This window comes from Hydractinia symbiolongicarpus, chromosome 12, assembly GCF_029227915.1.
Source record: "Hydractinia symbiolongicarpus strain clone_291-10 chromosome 12, HSymV2.1, whole genome shotgun sequence".
NCBI lineage: Eukaryota > Metazoa > Cnidaria > Hydrozoa > Anthoathecata > Hydractiniidae > Hydractinia > Hydractinia symbiolongicarpus.
In genome coordinates, this window is record NC_079886.1 from 11500702 (window position 1) to 11513849 (window position 13148).

Here is a 13148-nt window from a genome sequence, read left to right on the forward strand (position 1 = left end):
TTTACCCGAAAATCGGGAAAAAACGGATTTTCGGGCAATTTTTGGCAATTTTTTATCCGATCCATGTAAAAACCGGAAGATATGTTAAATAACTTTTATTTAGCTTTCAGAAACTTCAAACAGAATGTAAAAATTCGCTCTAGAACAAAAGTAATTATATTTTAAGCAGATAGTGGCATTTTTAACAATTTTCAAGCTTTTGATGACGTCACAGAAAATGTGCTGACGCAAGCAAATTTTTTTTGGCGCCATTTTGTACCTTTTATGACGTACTATAAGTGTGCCAAGTTTGATTCAATTTGAACAACCCTATGAAAAGTTATTGAGGGGGGGGCGGAATCCGCCCCCCCCCCCGGTCATAGTATGTTCGAAAAACCCCGGACCGAATAGGGTTAACATTGCAGCACAGTGTTGAGCAAATTTTGTTGTTTGTTCTTTTCTAAATTATGTTTTTTCAATCTACATACTAAATAAACCAGCCGTTTCGGCAGGAAGTTCTACGGCGTATTACTGATTTAATTATTTTCAACAACTGGTACAGTAAAAGACGAAAAAAAATTATAAAGGTAGTAAAACGAGTTTTAAGTTTGTAAACACCGCTTTTTTAAAAACTAGATAAAACGTAAAAATCAATGAAAACAACTATTTTTGATTTATTTCGTTTTTAAAAAGAATTTTAGTCTGTTGAAACTTCTTGTAAGCAAATACAAATCTAGCTTCATAAAATTTCAGATCACTAAAAAAAATTACAAGCGACCGTTGCAGCTTGGTGAATGTGGCGAAACCAACTGAACATAAAATAATAATTCAAATGATTTATTTGTAAAAATAATAGGTTTTTTACCGCGGCCCATAGGTGACATGCTTAGAATATATTTTATTTCTCCTTAAAGTCATATCAATGTAACTGTCGCCGCCTGTTATAACTGTCGCCGAATGTTATGTGATACCATTGTCAAAAATGTTTTTTTAACCCGCAGATCTTTGAAATAATTTATCTACCAATCTATTCTGCTTTTTCTAAGTGACGACCAGCAACATGCTATTCTTTGATTACTAGTGGAGGTTCCAAATATGAAGCTGTTGTTAGAATCGCTGTATACCTGCAATGTTAACATTTTCAGAACCTTTATCTGCTCTAATTATTCTTTGACGCAATTTGACGCAATTCTTTTATACAGGACAAGAAATAAAAGGCGACCATCGCAGGATTGTTGTTACTATCGCTGACTTCGAGCCACAAAACTTTGCGGCTATACCCATCAATTGCACCATGTATGCAAAACCCAAAAGGTTTCAGCTTGTCGTATCCGTCAACGTGCCATATGAAACTTGGTCCCGGTGTGATGTACACTTGTCGTTGCAGGACGTGTTTTCGTCTGCGCTCTACACCGTCCGGATCTAATGTTTGTAGAATAAAACGAGCTGTCTCACGATTTACAGTGAATCCTCGTTGACGAAGCTTTTGATGCATAAGATGATATCCGAAGCAGCTTCCAGATTGTTGTAGTTCCTGTTCTACAAAACTCGTAATCTCATTCAAGTCACTTCTATTCCCTCTTCTAAACAGTCCGTACTTGCAAAGCAGCCGATTTAAATGACGTAACGATAAGTTCAGCCCACGGTTTGATTCAAGAAAGTGGAGTATTGCAGCATACGAAAGGCCTAAATAGAAGTAATGCTCCAATATTTTTTTCTGATCAAGTGAGTTGTTCATGTTTCATACTGATTCAACATTGCTTAACCCGCGGGTATCAGAAATTGCAAAAATAAAAGGCACGTGACAAGAATCCCTTTTTCTATTGGATAAAAAAGGATCTGTGTCGAGTCGACAGTTATAACATGCGGCGACAGTTATAAGTGTCGAGTCGACAGTAATAACATGCGGCGACAGGTATAAGTGTCGAGTCGACAGTTATAACATTCGGAGACAGTTATAACACGCGGCGACAGTTATAAGTGTCGAGTCGACAGTTATAACATGCGGCGACAGTTATAAGTGTCAGGTCGACAGTTATAACACGCGGGGATAGTTATAACATGCGGCGACAGTTACAAGTGTCGAGTCGACAGTTATAACATTCGGCGACAGTTATAACACGCGGCGAATGTTATAACTAGTCTCGATAGTAATAACGGCGACAAAAAATAAGCCTATTTTAAAGTTCTACCGGCTAAAGCCGTAGAACAATAAATAAACCAGGTATAATCTACCTAACCGTTTTCCAATGAAGAATTACGATTGTTTTCTTCACTTATCAAAGAAATCTTCGTCCTGGTATCAACCGAAGAATAATATTTTGTATTATTTATTAATCGTAAAAATGCTTTAACTTGTATTATAACTGTTCTTATTCTTTCGTTTCAAGTTGAAAAATAGTTTTTTGGGGGAAAGACCATGGAATATTAGTTTGAAGTTGATTCAGTACATATTATTGCAATATAAAAAAGATTTAATTGCTGTCCTTCCCAATGAAAACACCAAGCTAGGAGTAAGAAAACTTATTCCGATTATGATAAAGAATAAACTGAGAGTAATTTGGCGGAATTGGGTGAGATTGCTAGGCTGGAGAAAAGATATGTCTCAAACTCACGCGCGTGTTCCCAATACAACATCACTCTTCTCCGCTACACCTGGAGCTCTTCTCCTGTGATTCCATTTCCTCTACCATACACTTCACAAGAACCTAATCTTTTTGAGGTCTAGCTTCTTTTGTATTTCACACCTGTTGTTAACCTTGTGGTGCCCCACCTGTGAATGTCAGCGCAGGGCATGGAGCATTCCACTCATTCTATTTTCCCAGTCATCTTTCCTGCTCGCGTGGGGCACCGTCGTTCATTTTTTCGCATCTGTACTGCATTCAAAATTCTCTTCCAGGGGTACACGCACATCTCCAAACCTTGTCTCAGCATCCCCACCAATTATAGTTAGCACATCAGTGCGATTTTGAGTAAGATTGTCAATTATTTCCACCACCAGACTTGTTGGTCTCTCCAAGCTAAAACTGACCTAATTCAAGAAAACCGTGTAGCCAAAGCAATTGGACAACTGTTGACGCTTGACGACGGTATATAGCTTTGATAAACAAGTACAATTGTAGGTAATCCACCGTCATTCCAAACGTAGTATGGGCGGCGATGCAGTTATGTCATACAAAGAGAAAGAAAAGAAATTATTAACCTGACACATGGGTTACGGTACCCATAGATACACCTACCTACACCTACCTGCAATTAACGTGACCGAAACTGTGTTAAGCTTCAATTACCGTGGCTGATTTGGACGAACTGGATTCTAGTTCAAAAGTCGCGATAAAACTCGCGGCACAACTCGCGTCCGTGACTTATAACTAGCGGTCGCGATTTGCAACTAGCAGCCGCCAGTTTTACAGCCAGTTATGTCAATTCTGGACCTAGTTCCAACGCATGAGTGGCAACGAATGTCGCGGCCGCGACTTAAAAGTAGCGGCCGCGGGTAATAAATTTACTTTCAGTCAACAAGTTTCGGCAATACTGGCGGGTAAACCAGCGGCCGCGCTATATATCTTGCGGCGGCGCCTTGAAACTAGCGGCCGCGCTTTTTACCGCCAATCATAACAAATCTGGTCCTGCATTTAACAAATCATAACTCGCGCATATAACTCGCAGCCGCGACTTATAAGTAGCGGCCCCGACTTTTAACTAGTGGCCGAGACTTATTATTACATAAAATGCATAGAATGGTTTCCCAACATCATATTGGGCTTCATTTGTACATGCAAAACGTTGCATTTTGTAGTATACACAATATTCCTGACATATTTCTTCCTTCAACACACCCAGGCATATTGGAAGATTTAGTTTATTAACACGGTATACATCCTAAACTGAACTACAAACATAATTATCTAAAGTTGGATACCGCCAAATGACTGATAATGTGTGTGTGAAATATGGCATTCGTGTGTCGAAAGAGGATGTTCGCAAGGTAATTAAAGAAGTTGACCCAGAAGGTGTAGAAAGTCGAAAAAGTATTGTCATCAAACGCATAATGTATTGGTCTCTTGGCCCCGGCGATGTATGTCATTTGGATGGAAATGATAAGTTGAAAAGATGGGGATTCTGCATTCATGGATGCATAGATGGTTTCAGCTGAAAATTTCTATGGCTTGTTTTTGCATCTTCTAATAATGATCCATTATCCATTTATCATTGCTAACTATTATCTGCAGTGTATTAACCGGTATAAATTTTGCCCGCAATTATTGCGAATGGATAAAGGTAGAGAACATACATACTGTGAAGATTTGCAAGATTTTCTTACCGGCTCGGTTATCTGTACGCAAACTCAACTAGGAATCAACGAACTGAATCTTATTGGTTGCGCCTTAAAAAGTTTCGCACAAGTTGGTGGATGTTTTTCATTCCATGGTCGATCGTCACATTTACCAACCACAACTGGACACGCATCAAGAATGCCTCTTATTTTGTTGTCGATGATATGCCGATAATGCAATAAGAGTTGAATGCGCACACACGGAACTTGGGCGGGATTCGACAATCCACTAATACACCTGGAGAAAAACCCGATATACTTTTTCATGTTTCGGAAACAGTAGAATTTGGGGCGTTACCATCAATGAGAGTGACTTGCATATTGCTAACAACTTATTAGGCATTGAACATCACCCTGTTCATTGCAACAGAAACATGCACGAGCTTTAATTTTCTATGCCCATGTGCCAACATAAAGATTGAAAAAGATAGATAGATAGATAGATAGATAGATAGATAGATAGATAGATAGATAGATAGATAGATAGATAGATAGATAGATAGATAGATAGATAGATAGATAGATAGATAGATAGATAGATAGATAGATAGATAGATAGATAGATAGATAGATAGATAGATAGATAGATAGATAGATAGATAGATAGATAGATAGATAGATAGATAGATAGATAGATAGAAATTACAAAAAAAATTGGCGAAATTTAGTTTATTCGTTACCTGTATTGTGTAGAGGTTAAAACGCTGATTAAAATAATGTATAGGATCATATTTTTTCGCCGAAGGCCTAAGGAGATATATAAGGGTTTAAAAATTTTGCTGACGTCAGCAAAGACCCGTCAAAATACACAAAAAATTATTTTAGAAACTTATATACCTGTTGCCTTCATCGTATAGATCTTGAAACGCTGATCAAAAAAAATGTATAGATTCATGTATTTTTCACAAACAGTTGCATAGATATTAGGGTTTAAACGTTTTTTGATGACGTCATTAACCTGTTCATTCCGAAACAGATCCGAGGACCCATGTTTGGGAAACTTACCCAAATCAAATGCGATATAATATATCTTAAAAAGAATCATATCATTAGAATGAAAAAACCACATATAGAACCGGAGACATTAAGCGTGGACAAATAACACTAAACATTTAAAAGTTGACACTAGTTCTAGAAATAAGCAGGATTGAGTTACCGGAAAGCATCTGCTTCTCTTTGCACTAGTTCGATATCAGGCATCTCCATAAATCTCCTCTTTTTGTGCGCGCGTGATCCGCGGATGGACAGAATCATGGATCTTAGCAGACTGTAATTAACTCTTGTTCGTATATAACTAACAGTTGCAATAAAATCGTTGTTCTTCTTTAGCGATATATGCTCTGCTAACTTAGCGTAAAATCTACGACACTCCCGTCCCATTCCTCCAGCAGCGCATTCCTCCAGTAGCGCTAAAAACAAGTGGTGGAAACGAACAATTTTCAGTCTTGCGCTGTAACGTCAGAAAATTTAACATTTGAGACAAAAGTTTTTCGGCTACATCAAAGGCACATCCACTTTGCCTGTTACATCAAGTTATTAGACTTACTATCACGTGACGGATTTGTTATATGACACATTTTTTAACGTTTTAAACGGGTTTAAGATAAGACATGAACATTTTTTTTAACAAAATGTAATGCATTTAAAGATCTTTAAATAACATTTTCATGTGAACGCAAGTTGATAATTTAAAACACATATACATGGCCGTTCAGCATTTTTGTTTTTCTTTTAGTAATATTTCGACATCCTTATTGGAGGTCCTCATCAGACAAAAAAGTTGTCGTTACTAAAGGTTATCATTGCATTGACATCAATTTGAATTTAAAGATCGTCTATACTATGTAAAAATATAAAACCTTTCTCCACTTGCAGCTACTCAGAAGTCTGTTGAGCAGAAAAATTGTTCAAGTAAATAAAAAAACAACTATGCAAATAACGAGTATATAAGGTTTTTTGTGTAAACTCTGGTTGAAACTAAGCACTAAAATAGAACAAAAGGTACTTTGACATATTTTCACATGTTATATATGATTGTAAAAATTAAAACAATTCCATCAACAACACCTTACGAGAAGTATGTATCAGTGGAAAAAATTAGCATAAAAATGTTAACAAAATAGTAAAAACTATACCACAAAACTATACCATGGCCTAATTAAGGGTCTCTTATATTGCGTCTAAATTATGGGAGAAGCTTTCTTAACTAACTTAAGAAGCTTAACTCTGCCCGAAATGCCTCTTCGTTGTCCTTATCCGAATGTATTCAGTGCAGTTGTCTTCTCTGTGCCACATATATTTGTAACGTTGGATATATCAATTAGCTTCTTATTATTATATTTAATCTTCTTTATTTTTACTTTATTTTATGACAGTTAATTTTAATTAGCCAAAGGCTATAGCTATATTCTTTTAAGTTTTTAGCCTATTTTAGGGTGTATCGACTTTAAAGAAAGAATAAATAAAATAAATAAATGACTACATATACAGCAGACAAAATATGAAAAAGTGAAGCACTATAAATATGATCAACTCATATTTCACCAAAACCACCACGAAAACCCAATGCCGTCCTCATTGCAGTTGCGACATTTTTCAATAGTAAAACGATCGTTTTAGAACAGGTTGATAATTTGTAAAAAGTTATGTCATCCTCGAAAGTTATTTTTAAAGGCTCGTCGAAACCATAAGGTGGGATACAATCGTATCTTTTAAGGATATTCTAACATGCTCACCATTACCGACTTTCATACAGAGCAGTCTGGTGGGGGGCAGGTTGAAGATATGGGGTCGGCGAAGATACAGATGTCGCTATGGATCATGTGGAAAAAGAAGAAGATGAACCCGGAGGAGGCCAATGATCAGGGTAAAAATGAAGATGACGTGCTGGATGGGATGTTTGCCCAGGTGAAAACACATGTGGAAAATCCTGCGTTACCACAAAGTGGTTTCACCATCTACAAAATACTATACCTCGACATAGAATTTCACAAAATGAGACTAACAAGAGGCTCATCATACCTTGAACTACCCAAATGGGTAGCATCCAAAAAGGCCGTCATTAACCCAGTGAATGAGGATAAGGAGTGTTTCAAATGGGCCATTATAGCATCACTGCATCATGAGGATATAGTGAAGGATTCAAATAGAGTATCTCAGATGAGACCCTACGTAGGTCTTTATAATTGGGATGGTATAGAGTAACCAACCGCTATCAAATCAATATACAAATTTGAGGCAAATAACCCCGACATTGCGGTAAACGTCCTCTATATAGATGGAAAGAGTATCAATATCCTACGCCGATCGATGCACAACGGGCGTACCAAGGTGGTGACCCTGCTGCTTATCACCAATGATAAAAAGAGACATTACGTAGCCGTCAAAAGTCTCTCGAGGCTCCTGGGCAAGGAGATCTCAAAAAATAGGAACGCAATGCACTTCTGCTTAAACTGCCTACCGGCTTTTCCGACAATTGAATCAAGGGATAAGCATTATAGGTATTGCATAGACCATGGGGCAGTCAAGATTACAATGGCAACAGAGGCTGAAAAATGGTTATATTATAGGGATGGGCAGAAACAATTCAAGGTACCCTTTGCTATCTATGCAGATTTTGAGAGTCTATTGATACCTGTGGAAGACATACCACAGAGGCCACCCAGAAGGGCCGGAAAACGAAAGCCGGTATGGCCCGTAACCATACTACCAAAGCCGGAGGCCATGGATATTTTTGAGAAACAGGAGCTGTCAAAAAATTGTCCGATTGTAATGGATGAAATTAAGGAATGTTACAACTGGCTAGTTGATGCTGTCCTCAAACCTATAAAAGAGAGGGTCAGGGGGACCTATGCAGCCTTTAAACGTGGGGTTATGGGACTCTATGGCATGGCAGCCAACACAAGACCCACAAAGCATACATCGTCGCCCATACCCGAACAACTCCCACAAAATCAAAACGGGGATAGTAAGACTAAAAAGCTGAGCAAACACGTACCATCTGGATGGTGTACCTATAGCACATTTGCCTATGGGGATGTACCAAATGCCCTAACGGTGTACCGCGGCAAGGATTGCATCACCCGCTTCGTCAACCATCTGGAGGACGAGGTCGAAAGACTATACTATACCTAACCTCAGCAGGACATGCTGCCTCTAACAGAGGTCCTAAAAAGAGAACATGACGGGGCAATGAAATGCCATATCTGTTTAAAGTCCTTCGATGACTGTGAGAATAACCGCAAAGTTCGGGACCATTGTCACTATACAGGGCTGTACAGGGGTGCCGCGCAAAACAGCTGTAATTTGAAGTATAAGATACCCAGCCATATTTCCATCATATTCCACATCTCTCGGGATACAACGCACACCTATTTATCCGAGGACTAGGTGAGAAGTACAACATGCAGGACATTGGGTGCATCGCCCAGAACACAGAGAAATATATAAGCTTCAACGTTAAAACTAAGGTAATTTAGATTAGATTTTTCGATAGTTGTCGATTTATGGCATCAACACTGGACAAATTGGCAAGCAACCTCAACGATGAGCAGTGTAAAAATATCCGTTGGTTTTTCACCGAGGATGACACGTTTAAGCTCATGCGCAGAAAGGGCGTGTACCCCTACGAGTAAATGGATGGATGGCGGCGATTCGGGGAGCTGGAACTACCTGTCAAGGAGGTATTCTATAGCAAGCTCAATATGAAGGGTATCAGCGATGAAGAATGTCAATACGCAAAAAGGGTATGGAATTGTATTACCCCGGAGGGTGATAACATCACCATGGGTGACTACCACGATGTGTACCTAAAAACAGACGTCCTGCTATTGGCCGACGTGTTTGCAACGTTTCGAGGCGTTTGCTTGGACAACTACAGCCTTGATCCCGCACACTTCTACAGTGCACCTGGCCTGGCCTGGAATGCGGCACTGAAATTTACGGGTATAAGGCTAGAACTCCTTACAGACCCCGAAACCGATTTGCCAAAAACAATAACAAGTATATGGGAGATCAGTATAACCCCAATGAGGAGTCCTCCTACCTACAGTACCCCGATGCCAACAATTTATACGGGTGGGCTACGAGGCAGAATCTGCCACGGATGGCTTTAAATGGGTATTGAATGTCGAGGCATTCACCGAAAGTCGGATCGGGAAGCTCGTTGAAGGGAACAAGCATGGGTACATATTGGAGGTTGATATAGACCAAGCGAGGGAGCTGCACGATAAACATAACGAGCTACCGTTCCTACCCGAACGCAAGATGGTGCATGAGGTTGAGAAGCTGGTTCCGAATCTGAGTGATAAACGTCGATATGTGGTGCATATAAGAGCCCTTCATGAGGCTATAAAACATGGGCTTGAGCTCAAAAAATACACAGGGTCATCCAGTTTAACCAGAAGGCATGGTTGAAAGGGTACATCGATCACAACACAAGGTTGAGAACGGCTGCCAAAAACTAATTCGAGAAGGACTTTTACAAATTGATGAATTTGAGCGTGTTTGGCAAGACCATAGAAAACATCTGGAACCACTGCAACATCCATCTGGTCAACAATGAGGACAAATATAAAAAGTTTGTTATGAAGCCGAATTTTAAGGGTGGAAGCAGGTTTAGCAAGCACCTCCTAGGTGTAGAGATGGGTAAGACAGAGGTCAAGATGAACAAGCGGGTGTATATAGGACAGGCTATATTGGACATGTCGAAATTGAAAAAAATGTATGAATTCCACTGTGATTATATGCAGCACAAATACGGTAGCAAGCTACAGCTCTGCTACATGGATACGGACTCGTTCGTATACCACACACGAACCCACGAATTTTATGAGGATATTGCAAACGATGTTGGCACGCTTTGATACAAATGCCTGTGATCTCAATGATGGAAGGCCTCTCCCAAGAGGGAAAAAGAAGAAGGTGGTAAGCTTAATGAAAGACGAACTAAGTGGTAAAATAATGACAGAGTTCATCACCCTCAGGGCCAATCTCTACGCCTATAGGAGCCTTACCAAAGAGGGCGGTGATAGAAAAGTGAAAGGCCTCAAGAGGTGTGCCTCCAAGAAGTCGATAGCCTTCGATGACTATCAACGATGTCTGGAAGAGGGTGCTGACATATACAAAAGCCAGATCCTGACCCAAAATAAGAACCATAAGGTAAATATTCGGGAGGGGAACAACTTGGCACTAAACAAGGCAGGCGATAAACGGATTGTACAATCGAACCAGATTACAACACCTGCAAGAGGCCATTACCTCCTAGCGTCCACAAGGTAATAAAATGGTGGCATGCTTGTATATTGCTATACTCCTACCCTATGCCATGATTGCCTACATACTTTTTAGATATCGAAGTATAATAAATAAGATGTCTAATATCACACAGGTCTTTGAAAATGCCTCCGCAGAATATGAGAATATTGAGAAACCTATTGATAAATGCCAAATCGTAAAGGGGGCCTTACGCAAAGGTAAAGGGTAAATCTCCTGCCCAAAAAATGTACAGAAGGCTTTGTTGTCAAGGCTCTGGAGGAGGCCATCGACAAGGTACATACTGAGTATGTACAGCGGGAACTTCAGGAGAAGGGTGAAAAGACTGCAAAAGCACTGTCCACCCATGTTACATGCCAGCATGATTGGAAATATAGTCGATATTGACTCCGTTGAGGAGCTAAGGAGAGATATCGAAGAGGATCCAATTATCCGGGACTCCATGACCGATCTGGAAATACTCGTATACTGTAGCATTGGGAGGTGTTTGGCCCGGCTGCTTGTGATGGGCCATACGGCCCGACATATGAGCAAAAAGAAAGAGAACACGGAGGAGACTAAAGATAACAAAGATGAGCAGCGCGTGTAGTATTATCATCAATCAACAGCAGCCCAAGACCGTAGAAAAAATTGTTGAGGCACACAAAAAGCACCCCGGCAGGGTTGTCCAGGGACACAGACTAGCAGCGCTGATGAGGGAGAGGAAGCTTGGAATAGCCCCACCAAAGAAGGAACCCATGACGTTTAGGGAGTTCTTAAGGTACTTTTAGAGAGATTTAAACACCCCCGAAGACATACTCAAAGGGATAAAAAAGACCATGGTCTCCTTGAGGACCAGGATCTATCCCTCCATCTTGATGTAAAAAAGAAGTAATTTATTACAAGTCCTAGGCCTTATAATAAAATGAGTGAAGAGGAACAAAAACAAGAGGAGAGGGTCATAACCAACATAACTAACCATTCCGCAAAAGCAAGGCTAACTTACAGAAGAACGTGGGCAAAGAACCTTCACAGGATGATAAGGAACCTGCGGCAGGTTCTAGCAAGTCAATGGGCAGTGTCCACATTTATGGAGCCGGAGTGATAGCCATGATTGCTGTTGGAGTAGGTGTCTGGTATATGCTTAGCAGGGGTAAAAATGAGTCCAATAAGCCGGTGATTAATCAGGAGCCCCAACAAGGTAAGACCCAGCCTATCCCAAGCATGCAATAAATTTTGCTAAAAAATGACACCTAATAAATGGCAACAAACAAACATGATGAAAACATGGGACCGAAGGAAACGATGATTATTGATGCTCTGTGGGAGTCTGTCAGGCTCGTGTCTTACACAATTCTCATAGCTATTGGTGGAAAGAACGCCTTGAGGGTTTCCAGGCCTGGGGCCAAGATGGATATGGAAGACAGTTTGAAACTAGCCGGGTATATGAGTGCGGCAATCCTATTTGACGAATACGCGATCAAGCAGGGATGGTACAAAAATCATTAATAGCTAAATTGACCACATGGTGAAATCTCTATTTGTCATAGAGACAAATAGAAAATAATGGAAGAGGAGGCCAAATAGTGTTTTAAAAGCCTAAAAACGTTACCATTGAACCGGTTTAAGTCAAAGGGCAAAGGGCAACTTACAAAAACCTGCATTCCATGCCTTGATCTTGGGAGGGTATCAAAAGGTGCGACGAAGCGTCGCATTTACATGCAGCCCCTATACGAATTGATCATCCTCTTGCAAGACCATATTCAAGCCCAGTTTAATGAGGGCTATACCTGGGAGAACTTTGAAAGGCATGTCAATAACAGGGTAAGATTCAGATACGATAAAACTTTTAATCACTCGACACTTGCCGAGGTCACTAATGCATTACGGCGGGCACAGTATTCCATAACAAACGGGCATCAAATGCTGTAGAGTATGTAAGCAAATATTACCCCTGCACAAATTCAAAATAAGGGGTAATAGTCAGACCAAGACCGCCTCTCCTTGGCCATGGCTTGGCCTGCCTAGCCATGGCCAAGGAGAGGCGGGCGACTCTTAGAAGTAGGGACATCGAAGACGTTGAAATGGACCCCTTGCTATTGATGCGGAAATTAGAGGTGTTCAACAAGATGAAAACTATCTCATCTTATATGATCTACTCACATACAGGATTATAGGTCAATATGACGAACTTATTGGGGATAACCCCGAGAAGGCAAGGCTTGTTGAGAGAAACTGCAATGCACTGCGGTGCCTGCAAGGTAAATTAAAGTATACTCCACCACCCCTCGAATATAAGGCTCGAGGGACTAAGCTCTGCACTGCCTGTCGGGGTCCTTGGTGAATAACGACGGGGGTGTATTGATATGTTCGGGCTGTGGTGCCCTGTACCCAAAATTTCATAATCGAAAGTGGAGCAACTATTAGTAAATGGATGTTGTAAGAGATCCGCATACGGCTATATTTACAGGTCCGACGTCGTGCAGAAAAACACAACGCGTCCTAGACCTGTTGGAAAGTGAATACAAGGGACACTATCACAATATAGTGATACTTTAAACTACACTACGGTGGAACAGTA